Raw genomic sequence first — 10,153 nt, 5'->3', positions numbered from 1 at the left:
CATATGCTTCATATTCTGACCAAAGATCTGGTGGTACATGTTTGCAGCAGAGGCCTTGGGTCCTGAAAGAAATAAATCTGCCAGGCCCAGGACTAAGTACTCTTCTGCCAGAATGCATGCTCTCTGAAAGAAATTTAGGAGAATGCAAAGATAAGCCACAGACTGGTAGAGAATATTAGCAACACACATATCTGGCAGAGGGCTTGTATCCAGAGTATATAATGAACCCTCAAAATGGAGTAATAAGATAAACAGCCCAACAACAAAAAAAGGGCAAATGATTTGAAAAGGCACTTCACCAAAGAAAAACATAAAACAATGTCAAAAAGCCCACAAAAGGCTGGACATGGTGGGTCATGCCTTTAATCCCAGCACTTCAGGAGGCCAAGGCAGGAGGATTGCTTGAGCTCAGGAGTTTGAGAACATTCTGAGCAACATAGCAAGACCCTGTCTCTACAAAGAGTTTAAAATTTAGGCCGGGCGCGGTGGCTCACGCCTGTAATCCAAGCACTTTGGGAGGCCAAGGTGGGCAGATCACGAGGTCAAGAGATCGAGACCATCCTGGCCAACATGGTGAAACCCCATCTCTACTAAAATTACAAATTAGCTGTGCATGGTGGCATGCGCCAGTAGTCCCAGCTACTTGGGAGGCTGAGGCAGGAGAATCGCTTGAACCTGGAAGGTGGAGCTTGCAGTGAGCTGATACTGCGCCACTGCACTCCAGCCTGGCAACAGAGCGAGACTCATCTCTAAAAAATAAATAAATAAATTAGGCTGGGCGCGGTGGCTTACTCCTGTAATCCCAGAACTTTGGGAGGCCAAGGCAGGTGGATCACCTGAGGTCAGGAGTTCAAGACCAGCCTGGCCAACATGGTGTAACCCTGTCTCTACTAAAAAAACACAAAAATTAGCCAGTCCTAGTGGTGTGCACCTGTAACTCCAGCTACTTGGGAGGCTGAGGCAGGAGAATCACTTGAACCCGGGAGGTGGAGGTTGCGGTAAGCCAAGATCGCACCACTGCACTCCAGTCTGGGGGATAAGAGCAAAACTATGTCAAAAATTTAAAAAAGGAGGCCAGGCGCGGTGGCTCACACCTGTAATCCCAGCACTTTGGGAGGCCGAGGCGGGTGGATCACAAGGTCAGGAGATCGAAACCATCCTGGCTAACACGGTGAAACCCCATCTCTACTAAAAATATAAAAAAATTAGCCGGGCATGGTGGCGGGCGCCTGTAGTCCCAGCTACTAGGGAGGCTGAGGCAGGAGAATGGCATGAATCCGGGAGGCGGAGCTTGCAGTGGGCCGAGATAGGAGCACTGCACTCCAGCCTGGGCGACAGAGCGAGACTCTGTCTCAAAAAAAAAAAAGAAAAAGAGAGATACAGAATTATCTAATTCTCATAGATTTTAGTTTATTTGTTTATCTTTATTTTTTTTTAGTTTTTATTTTTGAGACAGTCTTCTCAGTTGCCCAGGCTGGAGTGCAGTGGTGCAATCTCAGCTCACTGCAACATCCTCCTCCGGGGTTCAAGAGATTCTCCTGCCTCAGCCTCCCGAGCAGCTGAGACTACAGGCACCAGCCACTATGCCTGGCTCATTTTTCTATTTTTAGTAGAGCTGGGGTTTCACCATGTTGATGAGGCTGGTCTCGAACTCCTGACCTCAAGTGACCCACCCACCTCGGCTTCTCAAAGTGTTGGAATTACAGGAGTTAGCCACTGCACCTGGCCTTGTATATTTAGTTTAGAACAATGCCTGGCACACGGAAGAAAACAAAAAATGTTACCTACAAAAAAGAAAAAAAGAATCCTACCTGTGAGTGGAGTCTCACCTGAATTATTTCCCTCCCACCCCCACGTCTGGGTTTGTTAAGTCATTCCCCCCACCAACAGGATTTGCACCACTGTTCCTCCTTCATCACACTCACTTGTCACACAAGTTTTTAACCTTTGGGCAGCTCTAAATTCCTTTGACAATCTCAAGAAAGCTACACCATCCCCAGGAAAACACACATTATGGATGCACACACACACTCTTAGGTACAATTTTGGGGTGCCCATAGAACTCTAACACTAACCTGCCTTTTTAGATCCCCGAGTTAAATGGACATTAATGTCAAAGACTCCTTATTCCTTTGGAGCAGCAAACCTCAATAGGTCACAGGAGATTCCCAGAGCAGATCCTTACTCCAAGGATCAGAGTCCAAACGAGGCTTCACCAATCTGAGCTCATCTGAGATGCAAATTGCATTTCTCCCAGGAGGGGAGAGGACTCTCATTGTTCCTTCCTGACTGCATTTTTAGAGCTGACCCTTCACCCTAATGGGGGAAGGGCGCTACGGGGATGAGGGCAGGGAGGAGGTAGGTTACCAATGAAAGAATGGGGCTGCAGGAGATTCTGAGATCATTTATTTACAAACTTCTGCAGCCCTGCTAACCTACATGCTTGTGATTTACCTCATCTCTGCCTCCCAGTTGGTAATCAACAAACCCTTATTACCATAATGACCTATGCTTCTGTCTTCTGCAGGAGAGGGTGATAACACGGGAGGCTGCTCCCCCATCCCGCCCTTTGAGAAAAAAGAAGACTGGCCAGTATAAAGGTGGCAAATAGACCTGTCACTTCCCATTAGTTCTGTAACTGCTGTGAGCTTCCATTTTGCCTTTAGAATGAGAATAGTAAAACAGACCTCATACTTTTGTGTGAAAGTGAAGGAACCGCAAATCGCCTGCCCCTAGTAGCACCAATAATTGTTAGCTGATGCTTCTTAATATTACATCGCACCTGGAAGGATGACAGGCCTGCTTGCTAGAGTTTGGGGTTGGCTCGGGGAGAAGAGCAGAGTGCAGGGACCTTCCTGTAACAGGGCCTGTCTGTCTTATACTTTCACTCTAGACAGCCCTTTGCCTTTTTGGTGTCCAGGAAAATGCCCCAGATCTTCAAGGGCTTCACTGTCCCCTTCCCTTTAACTGGGGTTCAGATGCTCTCATCTACAGACGGTTCCGTCATAAGGCCAAAAAGTCCATTGGATTCAAAGGATCTGAAAGATTGGTCCAGCCCTTTCTTTATTCTGATTAGAAACAGTCCCAGAGATGACGTGATTTGCCCAAAGTAGCGCAACTTCCTGGAACGAGAAACCAATCCGAAGATTTCCATGTCGGCGTTCTTTCCGCGGTGATCGGGTTACCTCCCAGACTTAGGATTTGCTTTTGAAAGAAAAGGAGAGGTCACATGGGAGAGGCATTGAAGGAAAAATTATTTGAATTTGGCAACTGCTTGCGGTGCGGAGGATGAGAGGTGGAGGGCGATGAAGTGCCCCTTCACACACACACACACACACACACACACACACACACACACACAATGTGAACAATTTTAAAGTGCTTTACTTTAGGAGATCATGGATTTTCCGGCGGGGGAGGGGCCGAGAACTTACCTGTTTACCCAGCCAAGTTAACAATACTCTGCATTGTTTACCTAACGCAGAGTAGGTACTGAATAACTACTTGTGGCACGGATGACTGCATGACTGGATGCACCCCATTCCATCATAGTCAGATGAGGATTTGCAGAGCCAAGCCCCACCTGGGAGGCATGTAAGTTCTTTCCAGTTCTTCTCAATTATGGCTCTGCAGTGAGTATCTTTTGTTCATCAGTTCTTGACTGCACATCTTGATTATTTCCTCAGGATATGTTCCTAGAAGTGGGATTACTGGGTTGAAGGGGATACACATATTTAAGACTCTTGATTCCGAACCCCTCCCGCAGTATAAAAATGAGTCCGCTTCCCAGCAAGCTGGCCCAAACAGGCTATTATCAGGCTTAATTTTTTTTTTTTTTTTTTTTTGAGACGGAGTCTCGCTCTGTCACCCAGGCTGGAGTGCAGTGGCCGGATCTCAGCTCACTGCAAGCTCCGCCTCCCGGGTTCCCGCCATTCTCCTGCCTCAGCCTCCCGAGTAGCTGGGACTACAGGCGCCTGCCACCTCGCCCGGCTAGTTTTTTGTATTTTTTTAGTAGAGACGGGGTTTCACCGTGTTAGCCAGGATGGTCTCGATCTCCTGACCTCGTGATCCGCCCGTCTCAGCCTCCCAAAGTGCTGGGATTACAGGCTTGAGCCACCGCGCCCGGCCTATCAGGCTTAATTTTTATTTTTTATTTTTGTGCCCTCTTGAGAGAACAAAAATTGTATCTCGTTTGGTTTGCATCTCTTTGGGGACTAATTAGATCAAGATTGAACTAGTTTTGAAGAAACACTCTAAGGAGTCCAGAGAAATCCTGTGTGGGGCAGGAGATCCATGAAAGGAGGCACATCCCGCCCACTGAGGTGAAACCAAAGGGCGTCTATTGTTCGGTGTGATTTAACCTTACGATGGAAACATCTGAGCCTTGCTAGAGAGGCTTCCCCTGAGCAAGGGCTGGGGGTGGGGAGCTGTGACTTATCAACTTCCCTATGTTTATTTTCATTTCCTGATGGAGAGTAAATCCTATAAACAAATGAAAAACCTGTGGACTTATATTTAAAGACTACAAGGAAAAGGGGAACTGGGCAAACTACTGCAACTCAAAAGTGGAAAGGCTGGAGTCGTGGAAAGGTGGGGAATTTAGAAAGATATTTCCAAGAGATGGCAGATAGGTCCCTGGGGGTCTGTGGCCAGCCTGGAGAGGAAGAGACCGAGCTAGAGGCTGTGGAAAGCTCTAGAGACTTTGTACTAGAAAAGCTGCTTGTTGGTTGCAGAGCTTACATGGCCAGGGATCCCCGAGGACCTGGAAAGGGTTTTTAATGGACTTTTGAGAATCAAAGTGAACTGCCAGGGACAAACAAGAGTGGTGAGGAAATGGAGGCAGTCGTGCAACTCAGGCTGGAAAATTGCTCTAGAAATGGCAAGAAGATAGCTGTGGCGTTTTCCAAGAGAAGAGGTTGGTGGTCAGCTGGGAGCTTTCCTTGACTATGAAACAAGGAAGACTTCTCCCCCATCCAGAGCCAGTAACTGTCCCTGCTCTTCACTTAAGCACAAACCGTACCCAGGAGGATGACTGATTTACAAATGTTTACAGACAATTTTATTTACTAATCTAGCTCTCACTCTCAACTAAATGTATAGTCCTAATTATAGTCATCAGCATTTTCTTGAAAATAAACCTGCAAGATTTTTTTAATTTATTTATTTATTTTTGGAGACAGAGTTTCACTCTTGTTGCCCAGGCTGGAGTGCTGTGGTGCAATCTCAGCTCACCGCAACCTCCACCTCCTGGGTAGCTGGAATTACAGCCTCCCGAGTAGCTAGGATTACAGGCATGCGCCACCACACCCGGCTAATTCTGTATTTTTAGTAGGGAAGGGGTTTCTCCATGTTGGTCTCGAACTCCTGACCTCAGGTGATCCGCCTGCCTCTGTCTCCCGAAGTTCTGGGATTGAGCCACCGCACCTGGCCTACAGGATGTATTTTATAGTTATTTTTTAAAACTTTGTGGAGAGTTTATTTTCTTGATTGCTTTAAGTTCCCTATTAAAGTCTTAAATGTGCCGGGCGCGGTGGCTCAAGCCTGTAATCCCAGCACTTTGGGAGGCCGAGACGGGCGGATCACGAGGTCAGGAGATCGAGACCATCCTGGCTAACACGGTGAAACCCCGTCTCTATTAAGAAATACAAAAAACTAGCCGGGCGAGGTGGCGGGCGCCTGTAGTCCCAGCTACTCGGGAGGCTGAGGCCGGAGAATGGCGTGAACCCGGGAGGCGGAGCTTGCAGTGAGCTGAGATCCGGCCACTGCACTCCAGCCTGGGCGACAGAGCGAGACTCCGTCTCAAAAAAAAAAATAAATAAATAAATAAAATAAATAAAGTCTTAAATGTAACAATTGGCTTCTAACAGTTTAGTAATCTATGAATATTTTGTATCGCTTTATTTATTCTAAAAGGGCTTAAAGTCAAAGAAAAAATGAGTATTAGAGGTTTAAATGAGTGATTCAAAACCCTGAGGTTATGGATATGTTAATTACCCTGATTAGATCATTACACATTGTGTGCCTATATCAAAATCTTACATGGCACCGCATAAATATATGCAATTATTATGTGTCAATTAAAAATAATAAAAGCAGAAAACTCCAAATAAAATGTTTGAAAAAAATTCCCACTTCAAAGTCACTTGGCACATTAAAAAATAGTTTTCTCCTGCTTCACCCTTGAGAGGTGAATTTTATGGAACTGGGGCAAACCCAGAATCTGTATTTTTTTTTTTTTTTGAGACGGAGTCTTACTCTGTTCCCAGGCTGGAGTGCAGTGGCGCAATCTCAGTTCACTGCAAGCTCCGCCTCCCGGGTTCATGCCATTCTCCTGCCTCAGTCTCCCAGAGTAGCTGGGATTACAGATGCCCGCCACCATGCCCGGCTAATTTTTTTGTATTTTTGGTAGAGACGGGGTTTCACCGTGTTGGCCAGGATGGTCTCGATCTCCTGACCTCATGATCCACCCGCCTCGGACTCCCAAAGTGCTGGGATTACAGGCATGAGCCACCATGCCCGGCAGAACATGTATTTTTAAAAACCACCTAGGTGATTCCTAAATTGCTGCGACAAAGACCAGTTTGAGGAACTTGTGATCTAAATGCTTATCTATATTTTGTATGTTGTGTTTTTTTCAAAATGAATATAAAAAATATGAGGCTGGGCACGGTGGCTCATACCTGTAATCCCAGCACTTTAGGAGACTGAGGCGAGTGGATCGCTTGAGCTCAGGAGTTCGAAACCAGCCTGGGTAACATAGTGAAACCCCGCCTCTACCAAAAATACAAAAATTAGCCGAGCACAGTGGTGCATGCCTATAGTCCCAGCTACTCCAGAGGCTGAGGCAGAAGAATCCATTGAGCCCGGAAGGTGAAGGTTGCAGTGAGCTGAGATCACGCCACTGTACTCCAGCTGTGGTGACAGGAGTGAAACACTGTCTCAAAAATAATAATAATAATAATAGGAATGCTTGATGAATTTGCCTGTCATCTTTTGCAGGAGCCATGCTAATCTTCTCTATTATGGTTCCAATGTTCCAATTTTAGTATATGTACTGCCGAAGCAGGCACTTTGTTTTTTAATGGTGTTCAGAAGTGACAGTTTTAATTTTAATCTTTTTTTTTTTTTTTTTTTGAGGCAGAATTTCACTCAGTTGCCCAGGCTGGAGTGCAATGGCATGATCTCTGCTCATTGCAACCTCTGCCTCCTGGGTTCAAGGGATTCTCCAGCCTCAGCCTCCCAAGTAGCTGGGATTACAGGTACCCACCACTATGCCCAGCTAATTTTTGTATTTTTAGTAGAGACAGGGTTTCACCATGCTGGCCATGCTGCTCTCAAACTCCTGACCGCAGGTGATCCTCCTGCCTCGGCCTCCCAAAGTGCTGCGATTATAGGTGTTAGCCACTGCGCCCAGCCTTTAATTTGAACAATTTTTAAGTAATGGAGGCCAGGTGTAGTGACTTACATCTGTAATCCCAGCACTCTGGGAGGCTGGGGTGGGAGGATTGCTTGAGAATTAGGAGGTGGAGGCTGCAGTGAGCCATGATTGTACCACTGCACTTCAGCCTGAATAACAGAGCGAGAAATAAAATAAAATAAGTATAATATAAAATAGGCCGAGTACGGTGGCTCAAGCCTGTAATTCCAGCACTTTGGGAGGTTGAGGCGGGCGGATCACAAGGTCAGGAGTTCGAGACCAGCCTGGCTAATATGGTGAAACCCTGTCTCTACTAAAAATACAAAAATTAGCCAGGCGTGTTGGTGGGTGCCTGTAATCCCAGATACTCTGGAGGCTGAGGCAGGAGAATCACTTGAACCTGGGAGGCAGAGGTTGCAGTGAGCAGAGATCGCACCACTGCACTCCAGCCTGGGTAACAGAGCGAGACTCTGTCTCAAAAAAATAAAATAAAATAAATATTAAGTAGTGCTTTGCATTTCTGGAACACATTCCTTTTCTCCTTCCTCCCCACCCACAGTGGGCTTCAACTCACTGGCCTCCTTTCAGTTCTTATCTAACCTACTGTGCTGTTCTCACAGTACCTGAAACTCTCTTCTGGCTTCCTGTGATTCCTGGCTTTCTCCTCCCCTCTCTGGCAACATATTTTCGACTTTCTTTTGTGAATGACAATTGGCAAGACTTTCTTCCTTTACTATCTTTCAAAGCAAGCAACATTGCTGCATAAGGTGTCCTAGAAACTCTGGGGAAGCGTCCTAGGGCCATGTTAACTACTCCCATCATTGGTGTCTAGGTGCTTGGATTCTCAAGTCTCCATCTCTCACCATTTCTTTGAGAGGCTTTCCAGATCCCCGCACGTCAACTGCCTACTAAGCATTTATTCTCAGATGGCCTACCAAGCACCTCAAACTCAGTATTTCTCAAATGTTAAGTTCCTATCCATGTTTGCCCTCTGTGCCTCACAGCTTAGAGAATAGCTCCGCCCAGTTACTCAAGCCAGAAACCTGGGGGTGTCCTAGTCATCCATCTAGCACCACTGTCCTAAACACTGGGGATACCAGAGACTACAAACAAGTATCGCTGTCCTCATTGAGCTTATGTTCCCGAGGAGGAAGACAGACATAGCAGTCAGTTCCTACACCCAGTGACGCCAGCTCTGCAGCAGCGCTGCCGCCAGCCATTTGGCCTCTCCAGCTCCTTAGTGCAATCCCCGCATCCGCCTCACCCCGCCAGTTGGCCTCCCTCTGCTCTTTTACTCCTTTCAATCCATTCTCCCACAGCAGTGGTAACCTTCCTTGTTTTCATTTCTTTTTTTTTTTCCTTTCTTTTCCTTTCCTTTCATTTCTTTCAGATACAGTCTCTCTCTGTCACCCAGGCTGGAGTGCAGCGGCGCCATCTCGACTCACTGCAACCTCCTCCACCTCCTGGGTTCAAGCGATTCTCCTGCCTCAGCCTCCCTCATAGCTGGGATTACAAGCACCCACCACCTTGCCCAGATAATTTTTTTGTATTTTTAGTAGAGCCAGGGTTTCAACATGTTGGCCAGGCTGGTCTCGAACTCCTGACCTCAGGTGACCCGCCTACCTCAGCCTCCCAGAGTGCTGGAATTACAGACATGAGCCACCGAGCTGGGCCAGGAGTGTAATATTTTTAAAGCCAAATCTTAACTGTGAGCCTCCAGCTTTAGGCTCTTCACGCTTGCAGGATAAAGTCCACCCTTGCAAACTCGGGTTAAAAGATGGTACAAGTTCTGGGCCCTGCTGGGCTCTCCACGGCACCCCTCACCCTCAGGCAGCGCTCTCTGTGCAGCCATACTGAGTTACAGCCACGGTTCACTGCACCTGCCGTCCCTCAGCTCCCTCCTGCCTCGCTGCCTGATGAACTCCTGTCACTCTGTAGGGCTCAGCTTGGATGCTGTGACATGCAGCCTCTAGAATGGCCCACAGTGACCCCTACCTCCTAGGAATCCCTTTCCCTTGAGTGAGCTGGATTTACTGATGCAATTTTGAATGATAGAAACTTGCAGAAGGGATGAGACATCACTTCTGAGATTAGGTTACATAAAGACTGTCACTTCTTTCTAAGGGCTCTTTCTCACTTGGATGGTCTCCAGAAAGTCAACTGCCATGTCACGAAGTGCCCTGTGAGAAGGACCTGTAAGGAGGGACAGAGGGAGGCTTCTAAATGACAGCCTTCGAAGAACTGAATCCTGCTGGTGACCGGTGAGGGAGCTTGGACTTCGGTCCCCCAGTGTTGAGCCTTCAGATGAGATGGCAGCCCCAGCTGGTGGCATGACTGTAACCTCATGAAACACCTTCAGCCAGAAAGCACCCAGCTAAGCCATACCCGTATTTATGACCCAAAGAAATTGTGAGATAATAAACATTTCTTCTCTCAAACTGCTATACCTTAAGCTACTTCGTTACACAGAGATAGAGAACAAACACCACCTCTGGACCCCTGCCTGCCACCATAGCAAATTCCATGTCCTGAGTTCTAGAGCCAATGGGGTTTCCACCTGTCATGCCCAGCCCTTCACTGCTAGTATTATAATGAGGGCTTGCCCATATCTCTGCCCCCAGATGGCAGACTCTGTAGAGGAAAGAAGGAAGGAAGAGGGGGAAGTCACCACTTTCTTTCTCAAGACTCTGAGTCTCTATTCTGCTGCTGGCCACACGCTTATACCCACAGTGTCAA

The 10,153-nt window shown here is 47.2% G+C and overlaps 1 non-coding gene across 1 annotated transcript; it reads right to left on the bottom strand.

Moving 5' to 3' along the window:
* Positions 1-6,955: 6,955 nt before the first annotated feature.
* LOC112635647 lies at positions 6,956-7,057 on the bottom strand. The gene has a single exon (XR_003121991.1). It is a non-coding gene; the product is annotated as a U6 spliceosomal RNA (small nuclear RNA).
* Between the last annotated feature and the right edge of the window lie 3,096 nt (positions 7,058-10,153).

This window comes from Theropithecus gelada, chromosome 11 (genome assembly GCF_003255815.1).
Source record: "Theropithecus gelada isolate Dixy chromosome 11, Tgel_1.0, whole genome shotgun sequence".
Classification (NCBI taxonomy): domain Eukaryota; kingdom Metazoa; phylum Chordata; class Mammalia; order Primates; family Cercopithecidae; genus Theropithecus; species Theropithecus gelada.
Note: the sequence above shows the minus strand (reverse complement) of the source record. Positions and strands in the feature narration are given on the sequence as shown.